This window comes from Ceratotherium simum, chromosome 8 (assembly GCF_057802395.1).
Source record: "Ceratotherium simum simum isolate JZ-2026a chromosome 8, ASM5780239v1, whole genome shotgun sequence".
NCBI lineage: Eukaryota > Metazoa > Chordata > Mammalia > Perissodactyla > Rhinocerotidae > Ceratotherium > Ceratotherium simum.
Window position 1 is genome coordinate 37321524 of NC_141907.1, and position 22496 is coordinate 37344019.

At 35.0% G+C, this 22496-nt stretch overlaps 1 long non-coding RNA gene across 1 annotated transcript in view; it reads left to right on the forward strand.

Annotated features, from left to right (window-relative positions):
• LOC147916435 (uncharacterized) overlaps positions 1–19774 on the forward strand; it is a 101389-nt gene extending 81615 nt beyond the window's left edge. The window contains exons 3-4 of the long non-coding RNA XR_015552909.1: positions 18240–18472; positions 19696–19774. This is a non-coding gene — a long non-coding RNA (uncharacterized LOC147916435). The remainder of the gene's footprint in view (positions 1–18239; positions 18473–19695) is intronic.
• Positions 19775–22496: the final 2722 nt, after the last annotated feature.

Genomic DNA, 22496 nt, shown 5'->3' on the forward strand with positions numbered 1-22496 from the left:
AGTTGTATTTTTAAAACTCAGATTTCTTCTGCCAGTAAAAGTGAAGTGAGGGAGAGAATATTCACTCTGAGTAAATAGACAGGCAGTGTGGGGAGAATTGGGAATGAGGTGTGGGGAAGAACAAGGGGATGAAAGTTTGGCAAGAAAACTAACGTTACTGATGGACCACTCAGTCAAGGACTGATATCTTCTTATAAGATCTCTCAGTCCTCACAACAAACTTGTAAAGCAGGTATTTTGTTTTATTTTTATTAATAATTAAAATGAGAATCAAAGAATTGAGAAAGAAACTTGACCAAGGCCACATGTCTGGGATCCACTAAGCTGAGGTTTAGAGGTCACACCTGTGCTTCTCACACTGACCCATAACAATAATATTTCAGTGTCACATTGAAAATGCTCACTCTGTTGCCTGTTCTAGTGCTTCTCAGAAAGAAATCAAACAATGTTTTGTAAGCCAACCTATGGAGTTATAGAGCTGATTTTTTTTGCTTTTACATCTGAATGCCTCTAGGTGGAAAAGTATGCTTTATACCATGTATTTTAAAGATTTACTCACAACCTTTATTTAATTAAGTCTCTATGTATGAGAAGAAATTGTTTCAATTTCACATTTAACTGAGAATTCCAAACAAAATCAAACTCACCTAATCAAATTCAGAGGAAATCAGAGCTCATCAGGGTACGTCAACAGGCTCAACTTATCCTCAGTGGAGCCCCGCAATATTAAATATCCACTAGCATTTCCCCAAGACATAATTAATAATTTTAATACAGAAAGCTTAAAGCACATGCATGGTGATTTAAAATAATTGTTAATATTAAATATTTACTATAGATTTTCCGTAGGTGGCTATAATGGTATTGTTTATCAGCTTCACTAAACTTTTTTAACCGATTGGACCAATTATTGGATCTTTTCGTAGATAATTTATGGCAGAGGCTGTTAATTCTCCTCAAAATCACTTTGCTTTTCTCTCTCTGCACACAGTTAGAGTACATTTCCCAATTAGGTGTGACTATGTGACAAGTTCTTGTCAATGGTGTGTATATGGAAATGATATGTACCACTTCTAGGCCAAAGCTTTTGTGATGCAGATATGCCACCTTTCCACTCTTTTCTCCTCATTCCACGGACTGGATGAAGATGGTAGCAAGGTCCTAGAAAAGGACAGCAGCGCCATAAAATGGGGGTCCAGGATCTTGGTGCCCTGAATCATTTCCTGAAGAAAGGAAACCTGCTGATTAGAAAACCAACCTTGGACTATTATAGAACAATGTTCACATTATGTGAGAATTATTATACGTTTTGGAGTTTATTTGTTATAGTAGTTTGCTTATCGGCTAGTACATTGTCAAATGCTTCTCATACCTTCTTTCTGATGTATAAGGAACTGAAAGTCTAATAGCAAATATAATGGGGAGGTTAATAGATGAGTCTGTGAAGATAAGTTGTGTCGAAGACTGGTCTGCCACTCAATGGCTTGAAAATCTTGGAAAGTTTCTCAACTTCTCTGTTTCTGAATTTCCTCACATGTAATATTGAAATTAATAATAGCATCTACCTCCAAAACTGATATGCAGCTGATATGTCTTGACAATTGTAACCACAACAACGTGAATGTTAATAATGTATAAAAAATATCAAAAGCATTTAGAATATATTGGGCATATATGATACAACCAATATATGATAGCAGTTATAACATTTACTTAATTTTGATAAAATTAGAGATATCTTCTAAGAAAGCTAAAAAAATAAAAAACAAGATTTTTGGGGGGAAGAAGTGGAGGTTAGAATTTTCTTGAGTTTCTGTTTGTTTGTTTCTAACTCTTATGACCAAGGGTAAATCTACCCTATAAGGAGGAATGCAATGTGCATGTCTTTGAAGAAAGAGGAACTTACAGTTTCCTTTTCTCAGACAGTTTCAAGTAGGTTATTAATTTCACCGCTTTACTCAAGTACTAAAATTTTTTCCTACATAGTTTGAGAGACAGATTTGCTCAGTTAATTCAGCAAAGAGATGAGGATAAGAATGTATGACAGTTTATTCTAATTTGCTTTTTGGTTGATGAGCATCTTTAGTCAGTTTACTTAACCCCAGCTCCTGTAGAGATGCCCACATTAGGGAAACATCCAATGTCATGTGGCCCCACACAGGTTTTGGTATCACTTGTCTAGAAAGATAAAACAGGATAGGGTAGACTCACTGCTTGGGTGGACAATCTTAACGGTCTAAATGGTTCATTTACACCCACCATCGATGCATTACTTCTTGCCCCTGAGCTATGTTTTATTTCTGAAATATGCCCTTTTCTCTACACTTTCTCAAGATGTCTTTTTTCCTAAAGTTATTTATGAAATCTCATTTTCTTCATGAAATCTCTCCAGCAGCTTTATAGAAACAAAAGGAATATATTACTTTCTTATGTCAATAGGCATAATTCCACAACTATATATTCCATGATTTGTTTTAAATATAAATATTTGTTCATTTTTCTGAATACAAGTAATGATATTTCTCTGTGTCAGGCTAGATTGTTTTACTTTCAGCATTGAGATAGATAACAGAGTTATTAGCTTCTTAGTTGGTCACATTTTAAAATTTGACACATTTTATGATGCTCCTTACTGAGAAATATGTCTAAGATTATATTAGAGGATGCTATTGCTGGGCCTTATGCCCAGACTTTGAGAAGATTCTTGTTGTAGCCTGAAGCATTTCTGGAAAGAGTAGTACTGCTTTTTACTAGGCTCAGGACTTTGTTTTTCTTTTATACTGCATTCTGGACATTCATAAATTCCCAAGTGTCTTTCTTACAAAATGCCTGCCTTCTGATTCAATTGGGAGTCACATTGACTACTGTTGTCAAATGTCTTTTTGATGCCAGAGACGTGTGAATAGTGCCTGAGTTAGTGATATAGTCGAATGCCATGCACGTGTGGAAGATTTCTCATGAATCAATGTCTTTTGGTACAGGGAAATGAGCAAAGAGTTGTAAGTAATATGAAATATTGAAAAAAACTTTTTAATAAAGCAATGTTTATGCTTTTAGTTGTCTGTATTTCCTTATCAAAAAGCAGTATGGTATAATGGAAATATTTTAGGCTATAAATTAAAAACAAATAAAAACTTGGGGTCTTGGCTCAGTCTACCACTTACCCAGCCTTAAGCAAATGATATAACCTATGGCAGATTTAGCTTTTTGTCCTTAAAATGGGTCTGCTTACCATGAAGTTTGCTGTGAAAATCAGGTAACATTTAACTGGCCTCGTGCAGCACTCCTTTTTCCAAGAGGGAGATAATAAGAAAATGATCTGAAATAATGTAAACTTTTGTTCAAAGGTAAAATTATTGCTAATTCCCTTCTACATGGTTTGCTCTTTTTAAGGGTGATCTATGCATATTAATAATTATAATTCCATTCCTAATTTCTTACCTACAGATGACATTTGGCAAGAAAGCAAAGACTTCATGTACCACACAGAATGTTTATTGTAACAAATAAACCAGCTGTGGACCTTTGATTGATACATTGATATCTAGATTTTTTAGCTTCTATTTCTGTTGCATTCTGCCAGTCAAGCTTCTTTATATAAATATGAAGGAAAATGAACAGCTAGTAACACATTTGATGTGTCATTCTGATTAACTTTAGAATGCTTAATATCATCTTGTTTAATTTCATGTTTCATGAAAGCTTCTCAATTGCAGGATCAATTACTTTCAATCTCCACATCAGTCAGTCCAGATGGTTCTCATTATTTGCTAAGGATAGCTGCAAATTGAAATTTTTGAACCCATGGTGCATATTGTGTTAATCCTTGATATGGAAGTGTCCTTCTGCAGAATAATAAGTGGAGCTGAAAAAGGTGTGTTATACATTCACAAATTGAATATTATTTAAAGACTGAAATGATTCTTAAAGTGTTATACCCGGATGAATATTAAAAAATACAGTCTTCAGAAAAATCAAGTCATTTCACTTAGGTATTCATTGCTGAAATAAGACCATCAGTTCATTTCTTATTCTAATTTGAATTTTGATTTGAAGGTAAAAAAAACCCCTCACGATGTTTTGTAATGCAGAATAAGCTATAACAAGTTCTGTAATCACTCTTTGTTGTTAGGCTAAAGATGTGAGTTATATTTCTTTGTGTATGGTACAATTCCTTTATTGTCTCTTTTTCTTGAACTTAACTGACAGGTAGAATATATTTCAATATGAATAATTTGAAAATAATGTAGCTGATACAGCATAATAATTTTACTTTTCTTACTGATTTAATTAAGAAGGTAATTTTTAATGATATCCATTTCCATTTGGCTGCATTTTCACCTACTTTAACCATTTTCTATATTGAAAGCAATTATGAAAATTAATTTTTATTCAACCCTCTTACATTTTACATAAACAATACATATAGTGATATGTTAAATTTGGAGGGGGAATGAAACCTCTATTCATTCTTAAGTTTATTTATACATTTGTTGGGGAAAGAGTATAATTCTCCTGAATGTTCAAGCAGTAATGGAAATTCATGAAAGACAGAAATAATAATTGAAGGGCCAACTTATTAAGAAGATACGACAATTCAAAATACATGTGCATCCCAATATTGGAGGACCTATATATTTAAAGCAAATATTAACATAACTGAAGGGACATACAGACAACAATACAATAATAGTAGAGGACTTCAATAACCCACTTTCAACAGTGGATAGATTATCCAGAGAGACAATGAATAAAGAAATAGTAGACATGAATAAACTATAGACCAAATGAATATAACAGACATACACAGAACATTTATCCAACTGCACTAGAATACATCTTCTCAAATGCATGCAGAAGATTCTCCATGATAGAGCATATGTTGGGCTGCAAAGCAGACTTAACAAACTTAAGAATATTGAAATCATACCTAGTATCTTTCCAACCAAAATGGTATGAAAAACTAGAAATCAGTAATAAGAAGAAAACTGAAAAATGCACAAATACATGGAAATTAAACAACACACTCTTGAACAACCAAAGGGTCAAAGAAGAAATCAAAAGGGTAAAGTATCTTGAGACAAAACAAAACACAACATACTAAAAAGTAAGGGATGTAGCAAAAGCAGTTCTAAGAAGTTTATAGCTATAAATGCATACATCAAGAAAATAGAAAGATCTCAAATAAACAACCTAACTTCACACCTAAAGGAACTAGAAAAAGAACAAACTGAGCCAAAATTAGCAGAAGGAAATAATATTATATCAGGGATAAATGAAATAGAGACTAGAAAGACACTAGAAAAAAATCAATGAAACTAAGAGTTGGTTTTTTGAAAGAATAAACAAAATTGACAAATCTTCAGCTAGAATAACCAAGAAAAGAAAGAGGACTGAAATTGACAAAATTAAAAATGAAAAAGGGCACATTACAACTGACACCACAGAAATACAAAGAATCATAGGAGACTACTATAAATAATTATATGCCAACAAATTGGATAACCTAGAAGAAATGGATACATTCCTAGAAATACAACATGTGAAGACTGGATCATGAAGAAATAAAAAATCTGAAAAGACAAATAATGAATAAGGAGATTGAAGCAGAAATTGAAAACCTCCCAAAAAAGAAAAACTCAGGACCAGATGTTTTCACTGGTGAATTCTACCAGACATTTAGAGAAGAATTAATGCCAATCCTTCTCCAACTCCCCCCAAAATTGAAGAAGGAATACTTTCAAACTCATTTTATGAGGGCAGCATCACTCTGATACCAAAGCCAGATAAGGATACTACAAGAAGAGAAAACTACAGGCCAATAACCCTGATGAATATAGGTACAAAAATTCTCAATAAAATTCTAGCAAATCAAATTCAATAGCACATTCAAAGGATCATACACCATGATCAAGTGGGATTTATCCCTGGGATGCAAGGACGGTTCAACACACACAAATCAATAAATGTGATACACCACATTGATAGAATGAAAGATACAATATATGATCTTCACAATAGGTGCAGAAAAAGAATTTTACAAAATTCTACACCCTTTCATGAAAAAAGCTTTCAATGAATTGGATACAGAAGGAACAAAACTTAACGTACTAAAGACCATGTATGACTAACACACAGCTAATATTATACTCAACAGTAAAAAGCTGAAAGCTTTTCTTTTAAGGTCAGGAATAAGACAAGGGCGTCCACTCTTACTTCTATTCAATATTGAACTGGAATTCCTAGCTAGAGCAATTAGGCAATAAAAAGAAATGAAAGGCATCCAAATTGGAAAGGAAGGAGCAAAATAATCTGTTTGCAGACAACATGATCTTATATATAGAAAACCCTAAAAGACTCCATCAAAAACCTCTTAGAACCAACAGATGAATTCAGTAAAGTTGCAGAATACACAATCAACATACAGAAAATATATGTTGTTACATTTCTGTAGTTACATTTGTATAGATTAATAACAAAACTTCTGAAAAAGAAATAAAGAAACTAATCCCATTCGCCCTGGCATCAAAAACAGAAAAATACTAGGGATAAATTTAACCAGAGATAAAAGGTTGTACACTAGAAACTATAAGACAGTGATGAAAGAAATTGAAGAAGACACAAATAAATGGAAAGATATCCTGTGTTCATGGATTGGAAGAATTACTATTGTTAATTTGTCCATACTACCCAGAGCAATCTACAGATTCAATCTAATCCCTATCAAAATTCCAATGGCATTTTTCACTGAAATAGAAAAAAATCCTAAAATTTGTATGGAACTGCAAAAGATCCCAAATAGCCAAAGCAATCCTAAGCAAGAAGAACAAAGCTGGAGGCATCACAGTTCTTGATTTCAAACTATACTACTAAACTATTGTAATCAAACCGGTATGGTACTGGCATAAAAACAGACACATAGACCAATGGAAGAGAATAAAGGGCCCAGAAATAAACTTCCACATACGTCCAAGTAATATTTGACAAGAGGGCAAAGAAAACTTAATAGGGAAAGGATAGTCTCTTCAAGAAATGGTGTTTGGAGAACTGGCTATTAACATGCAAGATAATGAAACTACACACCTATTTTATAACACTCACAAAAATTAACTTGAAATATATTAAAGACTTGAAATGTAAGACCTGAAACCATAAAACTCTTAGAAGAAAACATAGGGAAAGCTCCTTGACATTGGTCTTAACAATGATTCTTTTGGATATGACACCAAAAGCACAAGCAACAAAAGGAAAAATAAACATTTGGGGCTACATCAAACTGAAAAGCTTCTGCACAGCAAAGAAAACCATCAACAGAACGAAAAGGCAATATTTCAATGGGAGAAAATATTTGCAAACCATACAACAAATAAGAGATTAATATCCAAAATGTAAAAGGAACTCATACGAAATAACAAAAATCCCAAATAATCTGATTAAAAAAGGAGCAGAGGAAAGCCAGCTCTGGTGGTCTAGTGGTTAATGTTCGGTGTTCTCACCACTTCAGTGGCCTGGGTGCGTTTCCCAGTCTTTTGAACCACACCACCTGTCTGTCAGTTGCCATGCTGTGGAAGTGGCTCACATAGAAGAACTAGGATATACAACTATGCACTGGGGCTTTGGGAAGGAAAAAAAAAAAAGGAAGATTGGCAGCAGATGTTAGCTCAGGGAGATTCTTTCCCTGCCAAAGAAAATGGGTAGGGCATAAATAGAAATTTCTCTTTGCAAAGAAGACGTACAAATGACCAACAGGTATGTGAAAAGATGCTCAACATGATTAATCATCAGGGAAATGCAAGTCAAACCACAATGAGATATCACCTCACACTTGTTAGAATGACTGTTATCAAAAAGACAATAGATATCAAGTACTGGTAAGGATGTAGAGAAAAGGGAACCCTTGTGCACTGTTAGTGGGAATGTAAATTGGTACAGCTATTATGGAAAACAGTATGATGGTTCCTTAAAAAATTAAAAATAGAGCTGTCATATGATCCAGCAACCCCACTTCTGGCAATATACCTGAAGGAAATGAAATCACTGTCTCAAAGAGATATTTGCACTCCCATGTTCATTGCAGAATTATTCACAATAGTCAAGACATGGAAACAGCCTAAGTGTCCATGGATGGATGAATGGATAAAGAAAATGTGAATGTGGTATGTGTATGTGTGTGTATATATGTATATGTATGTATATATACATATGTATATATGTGTGTGTATATATATACACATACACACACAATGGACACAATGGAATATTAGCCATCAAAAGAAGGAAATCCTGCCATTGGTGAAAATATGGTTGGATCTTGTGTGCATCATGTCAAGTGAAATAAGTCACACAGAGAAAGGCATCACTGTGGGATCTCACTTATAGGAGGAATCTGAGAAAAAGCCAAACTCATAGGAACAGAAATGAATGCTGGTTGCTAGGGGCTGGGTGTTGCAGGAAATGAGGATAAGTTAGTTAAAGGGTACAGACTTCCAGGTATAAGATGAATAAGCTCTGGGTAGCTAATATTCAGCATGGTGACTACAGTTAGCAATACTGTATTATGTACTTGAATGTGCTAAGAGAGTAGATCTTAAATGTCTCACCACAAAAAAATACTGTAATCATGTGAGGTGATGGATGTGTTGACTAACCATATGTGGTAATAATTTCACAATGTATATGTGTATCAAATTCACATTGTACACCTTAAACTTACACAATGTTATGTCAATTATATCTCAATTTTTTCCCATACAGCTGAAAAAAAAGAAAGAATAATCAAAAATCTTCATCATGTTGTATTGACATTCCCTTTTTGTTTTTGTCCTTTCCACTAGAATTTGAGGTCTTGAAGACATTGGCTAAGTATTCTCTTCATTAATTTAACCAATATTTTCAGAGAATCTATGCTGTGAATATCACTATAACATTTAACTTGTCTTTAAATTATGGATATTATTTAGAAAGCTGGAGAGAAGGATAAGGGGTATAAGCATACTATAAGTGTTTAAAACATCTGGAGATTTGGAATCTTTGTGCAATTATTTTACACATAATTGCCTGAGTATAAAAGCAGAACCTGCTAAATGCCAAAATTGTACATTTTCAGGTAATGCCCAGCATGTAACAATTGGTGAAACTGAAATTGCTCCATGAAGTTCCTCCTGAGAGTGGTAACTGATGAACATAGTTCATCCCTGGGGAATACAGACAGTAATCGACTAGGTGATTCAGGAAGGAATGTACCTAGCATTTTGAGGGGAAAAAAATGTGAATAAATCAATCTGATTAATGTGGAGAGTTCTAGGAAATACACAAAATTTGGTTAGGCTACGTAATGTGGTGGTTAAAGACGATAGAGCTGGGGTGATTGGATGGTGGACATAACAGAATCAGCCCCTTTGCCTTTACCATGTTCTTCCTGTCATCTGTGCTGATGTCTGTCAAGTGGTACATGACTACTTACTCTCATTATGGTGATTATATCCCAAGAAACATTGCAACTAAAATAAGCTTTCCAAAAGTGTGCAAAATTTCTGTCTCTAGAAATGTTTACTCAGAGAACTCAGAATTTAACAGCAGAATAGATATAGCATTAATTTCCTTAGCTTGGCTTTTCTCCTTTGTCAACCTGAATAAGACTCAACCTGAATGGAGACAAGAGGTGAAACGTCAACCTGTGATTGTCCAAAAGGGTGTATGATATCTTCTCCCTTGAGTAAACACACGTAGTTTTGTATCATATTCATCCATTCATTTATTCAAGAATTATTTTTGAGAAGCATTGCAGTATGATGATTAGGAGCACACCCTGTGGAGCCAGACTGCTTGGATTGAAATCAAGGCCCCTCCCACACTAGCTGTGTGATCATGGGCAAGCCACTAGGCTATAAATTAGGGATAATAATAGTATCAATATTATCATGTTTGCAGCAATTCCACTTCTAGGAATATATCTAAAGGAAACAAAAACTCAAAAAAATATCTGCATCCCTATGTTTATAACAGAATTATTTATAATAGCCAAGACATGGAAACAACTAAGCGTCCATTGATGGATGAATGGATAGAGATGTGGTAGTATACATACACAATGGAATATTATTCAGCCATAAAAAATGAGGAAATCCTACCATCTGTGACCAAATGGATGGACCTTGAAGGTGTTATGCCAAGTGAAATAAGTCAGAGGGAGAAATACAAATGCTGTATGATCTCAGTTATGTGTGGAGTCTAAAACAAAACAAAACAAAACACCAAACTCATAGAAAAAGAGATCAGATTTGTGGTTACCAGAGATGAAAGGTAGGGGAGTGGGATTGGAGAAAGGTAGTCAAAAAGGTACAAACTTCCAGTTATAAGATAAATAAGTACTAGGGATGTAATGTACAACATGATGACTATAGCTAACATTGCTGTATGATGTATAATAAAGTTAAGAGAGTAGATCCTAAGCGTTTTCATCACAAGGAGAAATTTTTTTTCTTTTTATTGTATCTATATGAGATGTTGGATGTTAACTAAACCTATTGTAATAATTTCACAATTATGTAAATCAAACCCTCATGCTGTAGACCTTAAAATTATACAGTGATATATACCAATTATTTTCAATAACACTGGAAAAAAAGGATATTAAAAGAAAAAATATATGATCCTGTTATTGATTAAATTACATGAGTTAATGTATATAAAGCATTTGCATATAGTAAGCAGTGTATAAATTTAGCTATTCCTATTTTTATTTATTGAACACCTAGAATTTTTTATATTTTTATTTGGGAATAATTGTGGATTCACAGGAAATTTCAAATATAGTACAGAGAGGACTCATGTACTCTTCACCCAGTTTCCTCCAGTAGTTTCACCTTAAATACCTACAGTACAATATAAATCCCAGGAATTTGACATTGGCACATTTATTCATATGCGTTAAGTGGATGTAACCTCCACTGCAAACAAGATACAGAACTAGTCCATCACCACAGAGCTCTCCCTCATGATTTACAGTCAGCAACCATCCCTAACCCGGGGAAATCACTAATCTGTTTTCCATCTCTATGTCATTTTCAGAAAGTTACATACATAAAATCATATACTATATGACCTTTTGAGATTTTTTTTTTTTCTCTCAGCATACTACTTTGAGATCCATTCAACTTATTGCAGGGGGGAATAGTTTATTCCATTATATTGCTGGGTAGTATTCTATCATATAGATGTACTACAGTTTGTTTAACCATTCACATATCCAACATTTTGGTTGTTTCCAATTTTCAGTGTTTAAAAATAAAGCTGCTATGAAAGATTGTGTATAGATTTTCACTTCTCTGAGATCCCAGAAGTGCAATTGTTGGGTCATATGGTAGTATACATTTAGTTTTTTAAGAAACTGCCAAACTATTTTCCAGTCTTGTACCATTTTATATTTTCATCAGCAATGTATGAATGATGCAGTTTCTGCATTCCTGCCAGCATTTAGTGTTGTCACTATTTTTTATTTTAGCTGCTATAATAGGTATGTAGTCACCTAGCATTTTGATAAGAGCTGAAGATACAGATTTGAATATGATCTTGACCTGAGGGAGATAAAATAAACAAGAAAACAAACAAATAGAAAATAAAATTGAACATTATGAGGGAAATAAACAAAGTGTGGAAATAACTGGTAACCAGGGAAGCAATTTTCATTAATTAAGGTGTGTCAGGAAACTTTTCAGCTGAGATTTCAAAGAAAGAACAATATAAATATACAAAGGACCAGAGAAAGATCATTCTAGAAAGAGAGAACAACAAGCATACAATCCTAGAAGCAGAAAAGGGGTTGGCATATCCAAAGATTGGGGAAGTCATTGAGAAAGTTTGAAGTATTATGGACTAAGTCTTTTTGTCCCCCCAAAATTCATATGTTGAAATCCTAACCCCCAATGTGATGGTATTAGGAGATGGGGACTTTGAGAGGTAATTAGGTCATGAAGGTGGAGCCCTCATGAATGAGATTAGTGTCCTTATAAGAAAAAACACAAGAGAGGTTGCTTTCTCTCTGCTCTCTCCACCATGTGAGGACACAATGAGAAGACGACCATCTGCAAATGAGGAAGGGGGTTCTCACCAGCGCACAACCATGCTGGCATTCTGATTCCAGACTTCCCAGCCTCTGGAACTATGAAAAATAAATTTCTGTTTTTTAAGCCACTCAATTTAGGGTAATTTGTTATAGCAATCTAAACTGTCTAAGACAATAAGTAAAGAAAGGAATGATATGAAGTGTGGTTGGAGAGGTAGACTGGAAAATATCAAGCCTGGATCTACGTCATCATAAAGGAGTTGGCTTTTTCTGTTTTTTCTGCAATGGAAAGCCAATCAAGGAATCAAAGCACTATGTGGGGAGTGAAGAGTTAAGATCTTGTGTGCTTTTTTCACACCATCACTCTGACTATCATGAAAATAAATCACTGAGGAAAGAGTTGACATGTAGGGGAGCAGAGAGGCAGAGTTGAAACATGTCATATTCTAAAGGAGAGATGGGGTGGCTTTGACTAGAGTTAACAGTAGAAAAAGAGGGAAATGAAGATTTTGGGATGCAGAGCGTGATGGGAAGAAATCTGGGTTGACTTCTAGGTTTGAGGCACGAGTTGCACAAGCACATGGTGGTGCCGTTTATTGAGAAGAGAAAAACTATTCAGGGACTTTTGTTTTGCTTTATCATTTCAGTGAGGGTGTGTTTGGCAGGCGGCTTGATTTTAGACATACTAAGTTTAGATTTCTGTTAGATATCCAGGAGATTTCAAGTAGGAGATTGGATATAGTTAAAGTATTATATTTGCAAGTCTCTTTCTTCAATTGATCTTAAATGAATATTAGATAATGAGTTGAGGTACAGCGGAAACATTCTATTCAGTTTAGATTTGTTTGGGTTCATACCGTGATCTTTCTCCTTTCTTTTCTATATAACTGGAGTGAGTGATAAAATCTCTCTGAGATTCTGTTTTCTCATCTGTTCAATGGTAATAATAATAATAATACCTGTTTGATATGCATAGTGTGAAAATTAAGGAAAATTATTCATACAAAGTAGCTCCAACACTGAAGGTTATAAAATGAAAATTGTTTGGAGTCTAAATACATACGCATTGTCATCCATTTAGTTTTCATGTTTTTGAATACATAAGGAGACATAGAAAGATATATCCACTTGTCTGTCCTATAATATTTGCATATATGTCTCTGTCTTTAAGTATAGCTGTTTTTTATAATTCATCTTGAGTGATACTCTTAGGCCAATGTCATCAATTTAAAAAAGTGGTTAATTCAGGCATTTTACTTGGTCTTAAGCCATCAACCCATTTCACATATGTGACACTACTTCTTTTGAAATTACTGAAAAATATGTTGCAAAATTTTGTCTCTTTCTGTGAAAGCCACTCTATTCATTTTCTTTTCTCAATTTTAAATATAAGGAACCTAAGAATCAATAACTTGCTCACAATTGCTAAAGCCAGGTAAAAGTCTCATCCACGACCCTGATTCATAACACTATGTTACACTGACTTAAAAATTTTAGGCATTAATAATACCTGTTAACCTATTCCCATTCTGCATGAATATGAATATATGATGTACTGTTTGTTGTTAGTGCCATCCAGTCAATTCTGACTCCTAGTGCCCCAGTGTACAGCAGAGCAGGACCCTGCCCAGTCTTTCTGCACCATTCTCTCACCTTTAGGCGCTGTATCAGACAATGCTTCTCTGCTATTCACAGAGTTTTCATGGCAAATTTTTTTCAAAAGTGGGTGGCCGGGTCCTTCTTCCTAGTCTGTATTAGTCTGGAAGCTCTGCTGAAACCTGTCCACCATGTGTGACCCTGCTGGTATTTGAAATACCTGTGACACAGCTTTTAGCATCACAGGAACATGCAGCTGCCACAGTATGACAGCCGACAGATGGGTGGTGTGGTTCCCTGACCGGGAAATGAACCCACAGTGGTGAGAACGCCAAATCTTAACCACTAGACCACCAATTATGTACTCTAGGAGAAAGAATTTTTGTAGTCGTTTGCAGCAGTGCTTTTATAAAGAAGAAGAGAATGTATTTTCACAGTTATGGAGCATAGAGTTGAGAAGTTCTCTTGACCCTTGACGGTCTTGTTTGTTTTTAAGTTGCTACTGAAAAGAAAAAAAACTTAATGGAGAAAGGAAAAATAACCTGTTTCGTAAATTAAAAGAATAATTTATATTAGTCAACACTACCTGAAAGAACAGAAAGTTCAACAGAAATGACAGTTTATAGTCAAATTCAGTGAGGAGACAAGAACTTGAAAACAGACTATGTAATGAAGGAATGTTTTCTTCTTTTCTGAATCTGAGGGATTGGCTGTCCTCGCAAAATTTCCAGAGCTCCTTTGATTTTGACTTGTTTTGTAACTCACGATTTCAGCTTAATAGTACATGACACTTCATGCACTTTTGTCCAGAAAGCAAAAGACGTTTTCTGTTTATAAAACGCATGTCTATGAAGGGATGCCAGTACTTCAACTATGTGTGGTATTCTCGATAAGCAAGACCACCTCTCTGTAATCCAAGGTATTTTAAATTTATTTAGATTAAATCATGCCACAGGCTAAAGTTCTCTAAGGTTCATTGAAGATGCAATATTAAGGATGAATAATTCTCTTCCATAACATTAGACAGCATATCTTATATAAAACTGTATAAGATTTTCTGCTAAGTATGGGACATTTTTGGCCACTATAGTTGAAAACAAACTTCAAGGAAATTATTCACCTTCTTTGTGTAGAACAATGTTTCAGGCACTGTATACTGACACAACTTTTCAGAAGTCAAAATATTACTTGTGTTAAGTAGCCCTTTCCCTTTTCCAGAAATCCAAGGGGTAGGTATAGGTTTGTACACGCACCTCTCTCCAGAAAATGAGAGAGAAGAATTTTAAGCATTTTGACATTACTAAAAATTAAATGTTTTGGTCCTATAAGTCAGATTGGGTATGTTAGTTACTTTCCAACTACTATCACCTTTTTTGAAACCATGAGTTTCTCAGTCATCTATGAAGATCCTAAAACATTTTTGTACTTTCAGAACTAAAGGTCTGGTGATTTGGGAATTAATACCCCACAACCTGTGATTGGGCAAAGTCATCTGTCCATTATCATCTCTTATGAGTTTTCTCCATTTTCATAAAGAGGAAGAATGAGAAAATCTCCAGATTTGCCTGAGGATGGACTCAAGGCAATGATGAGTCATGGACAATGTTATTGTCCTACCTGACTAGATATACAAGACTTCTTGGCCATCTTATTGCCTATTCAGAGAGGGTGAAGAGTGAAAGATAGTCTCTCAGACAAATTGAGGCATTTGAAATGCCAAGTCATTACCTTTGGTGTCCTATAATGCCTCACAAAGTTATAAAGTTTTATGAATAATCCTCTATGCAATTGGCTGGAATGAGGTAGGTTATTCATTTACCTTGATGAAATTCAGATATATCCCATGGACATAATTATATAGACACAATTGTTTGAGTTTTTCTCCATCAGCCATTATCTGCATCAGGTGTAATTCCACCTCAGCCCACTCTGCATGCAACTGCCTACTCTCATTTTCTAACTCCCCTTCATTTTCGCCCAGTTTTTGCTTTAATGTCTTCATTTAACATGTTCATCTGCATCAGACTTTGCCTTTGGGCTCTCAGTTTGTTTTCTTCTTCCTGTTTTAGAAAATGTAGCTGAATAACTGGTATTTTAGCCTCATATGGCCTTAAGATTCTCTCACAAATATTCCCTTGGACATTCCATGTAAATGGTGGTTAATATTTCTGAGCACCAACTTCCCTCACTTCTCTTTTCTTATTCTTCCCCATTGCTATGACAGTGGAAGAGGGAGAGTCTAGGCATTTTTTTTTTTTGGTCTTAGAAAAAATGATCTACTATGTTTTAATTAATAATGACCTCTGGGTAATCTAGAAAATGATGGTAAACTATGTGTGTGTGTGTATACTTTTTGTAGCTCTCTTGTCATCTGTATAAAGAGATTTGTTAAATATCTAAGTAAAGATCATTTTTATACAAATGAATTGTGTGAGTTAAAAATCTCGTGAACAAAATAGAACTATACATTCATGATTTGGAAGCTTTTCTACACAATTCCTTGAAGAATTGCTCAATTGCTAATCGTTTCTGCTTTCTCTGCCAAAAAGACTAATATTTGGACTTGAAAAAGAAAACCTTACTAAGGGAAAGTGGAATTTCTTTAGGAAGTAACTATGGAGCACCCTAAAGGGAGAGTGAATCAGATTAAAATAATCACTGTAGGAATTTCCTTGTTAGGGAATATCCAGCCTGGCCTTGGGAAAAATGTATCTCTGTCTTGCTGCTTTATTCCTCATCTCTTTGACTATGCCAATTCCCACCTTAGTAAAACTATTACCCATTCTAGAAATATGCCTCTCGTAGGTGCAGCCATCTATTGCAGTTGATCTTCCTGGTTCAATTATATTCCATTTGGCTTCTTCCTTTGCTTCTATAACAATTCTCTGAAACTAAACATATACATTTATGCCTAAGTCCAAAAGTAGTCTTCATTTGGGGCAACCGTAATCTGTCCCCTGGGTCTGCTCACTGGCCTTTGCAGGAGATAGCCATTGCCTGATTTTCTTTTGGATCAGAGCCCTATCTCTGGCATTCTTGGCTTTACTCTTAAATTTAGATTTCCATCCTTGCCATTCTTCTCAAATCAACTTTAAAACCCTTGGTGGGTAAAGAGATCATGATATTTTTAGTACTCAAGACTTTTGCTGAGTTTAATTATACCTTAGGAATCTGGTTATTCTACAAATGGCATTGTAAAATGGTTGCCAGTTATTTCTGAAGAAATGTGGAGAACAGGAAATGTAACTGGGTAGACTATTACATCAAAGGCCTCCAATAAACTAAGCCTCCTCATATCCACACCCTTGTATAGTCCTCTCCCACATTGACTTTCTAGAAACATGGCAAGAGATAGTGAATTAGGGCTTGCCAAATTGAAACGACACCACTGCTGTGAAAGAAACCTGATTTATCCTACTAGAGAAGCCAAGTGGAGAGGAACCAGGGCTTTTCAGATGATAGCACCAATGAACTGCCAGACATGTGAGTGATGTCCCTTTGGACAGATAGGCCTAGTCAGCCATATGAGCAATCTTAGGCAAGACTCATCCTACAGAGCACAGCCCAAATTCCAAATTGTGAACTTTTGTTTGAAGCAACCAAGTTTTATGATTGTTTGTTAGACAACAATGAGTAGTTGAAATAATAACCAAAAGTAAGGTGGGCAAAAGACATTCTGTTTTAAAAAATGGGTACATGAGTATTTCATAAAATATAGATTACCTTAATGGCATCACAAGCTAAGTTTTACTGGGAATTATTAGAAGAGATTATTTGGGCATTGATAAGAAAGTAGTGATCATGGGGGGCCAACACACATTTACTTATAACATGGCCTTTCACAGTAACTCATTTACTTCTTTGTTTCAATTATCCTATAAAAACAGGATCTTTCTTTCAGCAGTGTATCTGAGGTATTTTCCAAGCACTCTCAGATTAGTTTCATGTATCAAGTGGAGACATATGGATTGCAGGCAGCAGCAATAAGATGCATCACTCTCAAATTGAATAATTGTAATTGAATGTGTTTAATAGTAAATCAAGGTCAACTTGATTTTATGTTTATTGTGTGATGTTAGATTCTTCCCATAGCCCTCTTTCTTTCCCTTTTTTATCTCATTACTATAGACAAAGACACAGAATGTGGTACATATCAAATGTATGGATGATACAATAGGAGAACAGTAAATATTTTGTAAGACTATTACAACCTTAAAATATTAACTCAGATTGGAGTAGTGACCCAATGTAGCATGATAAAATCGAGTGGAATGGGGAACATATAAAATCCTGAGTTTCTTTATAAAATGTTACTTAGTGGCTGCACATATTAAAAAAAAAGGATGAGTTTTTATCAATAGTGGGATATGTATGAGTCAGTGATTGTTGTGGTAACCAACAAGTTAATTTGAACTAGGGATACTCTGATGGTTAATTTTATGTATCAACTTGACTGGGGAACAAAATGTCCAGATATTTGGTTAAACATTATTTCTGGGTGTGTTTGTAAGGGTGTTTGTGGAAGTGATTAGTATTTGAATTGGTGAACTGAATAAAGCAGATTGCCTTCCTCATGCAGGTGAGCATTGTCCAATTGTCCAATCCCTGGAAGGCCTAAATAGAAAAAAAAAGCAGAGGAAGATTGAATTCTCTCTCTCTGACTGAGACCTCTCTCTTGAGCTGAGACATTGGTCTCCTCCTGCCCTTGAAGTGGGACTTACACCGTCAGCACTCCTGGTTCTCAGGACTTTGGACTTGGATTGGAATTTACATCACTTTCTTTCCTGGGTCTCCATCTTGCAGACGGCAAAGGTAGATCATGGGACTTTTGGCATCCATAATTGCATGAGCCAATTCCTTATAATAAGTCTAAAAATCTCATTTTAGATCTCATTCTAGAAGTCATATATATGTGATTATATACTATTACATATAAATATTAATTATATTTGCGTATATGAATCTATATATATCTCCTATTGGTTCTGTTTCTCTGGAGAACTGTGACTGATGCAGACACAATGTAAAGTTTAGAAAGGGATTTGCATTTCTGTTCTTCTCTGCACATGTCAGATGACATTTAGAGTTATAGAGTTAAATCTAACTTCACGAAAAGTTATGTTAAATGGTTGTCCTGTAAGTTCAAAATCATTTAACTAAAAAATTGTTCTTGAAAATTCCTTAAGTGCTCATCAATAGTTGTTGTGGGGTTTGCAGAGATATGATATAAGGTGATTGCTATCTGTTGGAATCATCTGCCGTTTTCAACAGACAAACTTATTATTTGCATTTAAGTCTATACAAAAGGAATGACAAATAATTGTTTAAAAGACAAGTTTGGGTTCAGCAAAGAAATTTACTTAAGATTATTGCTGCTTCCATTAAGGACTAATGTGTTGAGTCTGGTTTAGGAACCATGTACCAGGCAGTTTATGCTCCAAGACTAAAGAGAAATGATTATAAGCACAATATAAGGAATGATGTTCTTACTTCACAACTGTCTCTAGGCATGTTACACTCTCCTAAGTAGTACTAATTTCCCTGTACCTGAAGAGATTCATGAATCAGAAAGGATATAGACTCCTTGAATGCTCAAAATACCATCAAATCTTAGAGATTGTCAGTAATTATCATCTCATAAGAGTATAATTAGCTTCTTTTAAGAGACCTAATAGAGTCCTTCTGCATCATCCCCAGACACACATTACCCCAATTGCCTGGAGAAATGTTTAGCAATCCACACAGAATTACTCTCAATGAGGCTCAGAGAAAACATTCTCATAAGTGTTTGAAGAACACTAGATTTGAGGAAAATATGATAGAGCTTGTAGGTTGGTTTATTCTGCCTCTGCTGCTCTGAAGCCCTCAGATTGTGCTGTATGTCAGTGCACAGAATGTTCACCAGAACCACAATTCAGAGAAACGTGATGAAGTCTTTGCTCTGAAACTGTAAACACTAATCTCTGTCCAAGGCCCACCAAATCAGATTATCTGTTTTGTTTTCACTGATTTGTAGTCTTTTCATTTTTTTTCAGAACACCTCTGCTAAATAACAAAGTTATCACTATAAGATAGAGACCCAGGTCTCTTTGATAATATCAAAACCTCCATGGCCAAATCCAGTTGCTGTATGTTGTACATATGCTCCAAGGAAATTACTTTGAAATGCCCTCTCATATTAGAAATAATAAATTACACATACCCACTACCTATATCACATTTTGTTTATACTATTTTCAGTATTAACCTGGCCACACAGCAGATTTTCCTCATAGTTGGTGAACATGGTAGTTTAATGATTCAGATAAACCCTTTTGCAGAGGCATTTGAACTCAGAAATTGATGTTATTGATCTGATTATCTAATTTTTAAAGGGAGCCTTTTAACCATGTTTTATTTCCATTAGTATTCACACTGACAAGTTGATTTACCACCTCATTCCTCACAACAAGTGTCAAGATTCCAATATGCATTTAATTATTTCTGAAAACAATGTCCATTTAATTACATCCTATAGTCTCCTCAAGTTATTTGTCCTGATTTAGATAGTTCCAGAACATTTCTCAATTAGGATGAAAATTTTTATTCCTTTATAATTACTAAAACACATAATAGTAGATGGTAATTCTTATTTCACTCCTTACAACACATTTAATTTCAAGTGGAGAAGCATTACTATAAAGATATCCCTAAAAATAAAAAATGTTAAAAGCAAGAGATTAGCATCAAAGTATCAAAATAAAAATTGAAAAAATTCTATCAATTCAAATTTTTTTTTAAAAAATACTAGTATGCACATAAAATTTTCACAGATTTTCTCTAAATCTGCGAACACAGACTCTTTCCTAAGGTGAAACTATTTTTGGCTTACCCAGACTTCGGATGTTGTTTAATTGATTTAGAGGTTCACTAGACAGAATCAGGGTAGGTCATGAGAATTATGTCCCAGGGAAAGGCTTGAAATGCTTGCCAACTCCGCTCTCAGCCCCAGTAGAATGTCTATGCTGTGGGTAGAAATATGAGTAAATTAAGTAGTTTTGAGACTTAATTATTAAGACTCAGTGAGTCTTAATTATTGATTGATTGATTGTCCAGCTGTTAAATTTTGCCTTTAACTAAGTATATGGTGTATCATTTAATAATCACTTTGACAGACCTCAAATTCCAAGGGTTCAAAGGGCGGATATTCAGGTAATAGACAATTGATAGTATGAAAACCTATATTAAGTGGAAAAAAAATCCCAAAATATAATGCAGAGTTCAATAAGATATACCTGGGGGCATTTTTAAACAGTAGGAAAAAAAAATTAATGGCATATTTGTACTGTCCCAGATTGCACTGACTTGATGTAGAATTGGTGTCAGTATCCACCCATTGAGAAAGGCTTTAAAGGCTGACACTCCCCCTTCACTACCAATCTTCCTACTAGAAAAGATGGCATTCCTTCTTTTCGTCCCATTACCACTGCCTGACATAGTGACTGGAATCCCCACATTTAAAAGAAAAAAATTCCTTTGGATTAAGATGTTGAAAAGATCTGATAAATGCTAACAATATCATGAAAGATATGAGACATTAGTTGGTATTTCTTACCATTGCTGGATGTTTTTCACAGCATAACACAGTGTCATCTGGGCCATTGGTCATTTAAAGCAGTAATTCTCAAGTGTAGGCTGAGGCAAAGGAGAGCGGCCCCTATCCCAGAGAGGCAGATGTCCCAGGTGGGGAATCATTCCACTTAACCTGTATCGTTCATATAAACTACAATTAAATTTTAGGGAGGAGTTGTTTATTTTTTATGGACTTTATCTGGCAACGCAAGGTGGGAAGGGGGAGTTAAAAAATAATTCTCAATAGTTAGAAAGCATATTAGTTAATATAATGCTAGCAACTGTAACAAACACTCCAAAGGGTATAATGTCTCAAAAATTAGAACTCACTCAAAGTCTCAAATGGGTGTTCCATATGACAGGTGGTTTTCCTCCAGGTGATGTTCCAGATGTTCAGCCTCCTTTTATCTTGTGGTTCTACCATTATCTTGTGGACCATTGCATTCATTTACATCAAGCCAGGGAAAAAAAAGGTGGTGGGGGAGGGGAAGCACAGAAACTTACATGGGGTGGTATTTTTATGGGCAAGACCTGTAAGTAAAGCTCATTATTACTATTCATATTCTATTGGCTTGAACTCGAGCTCATACCTACCCCATCCCCATCCTCAAATGCAAAGGAGGCTGGGGATATCGTCTAGCCGTTTGCCCAGAAAAATGATGAAATAGGGGTAATGAGCTGCTAGCAGTTGCTGCCACATGCAAAAGCATGAACATTGTACCTCAACATCTCGACATCCAATGAGGGGAGATGTAAAGAGGGGGGAAATAAAGATTGTTCTCCAAATTGATTGCACAGAATTCCCAGATTTTCAAAAATTATATATTGCACTCTGTGCTCAAATATATGTTGCTGTTCTTGTTTACCACCAACTTTATGTTTGAAATTCTACCAGTTTCCCTAATACCTAAAGACTCTCAGCTCTCAACTTGGTAACTGTGGAGATCGCACAACCTGGGAACATATTTAACATATAATAATGGCAGTCAGCTAGAGAGAGGACAGATGAGTTGAATACTAGAGGAATGTGGAGAGAAGATATTGTGAATTCCAGGAAAGAAGGTTTTTTCGCTAGATGAATTTGCCATCACAACATATCCACTTACCATGCAATGTATCATTGCAGACTCTACAATTTACTCACACCTGCAGTTGAGAAAGAGCTGTAATATAAGAGAATTGTCTGCTCTCTCTCTCATATTGCTGTGTTACTTTGAACAAATCA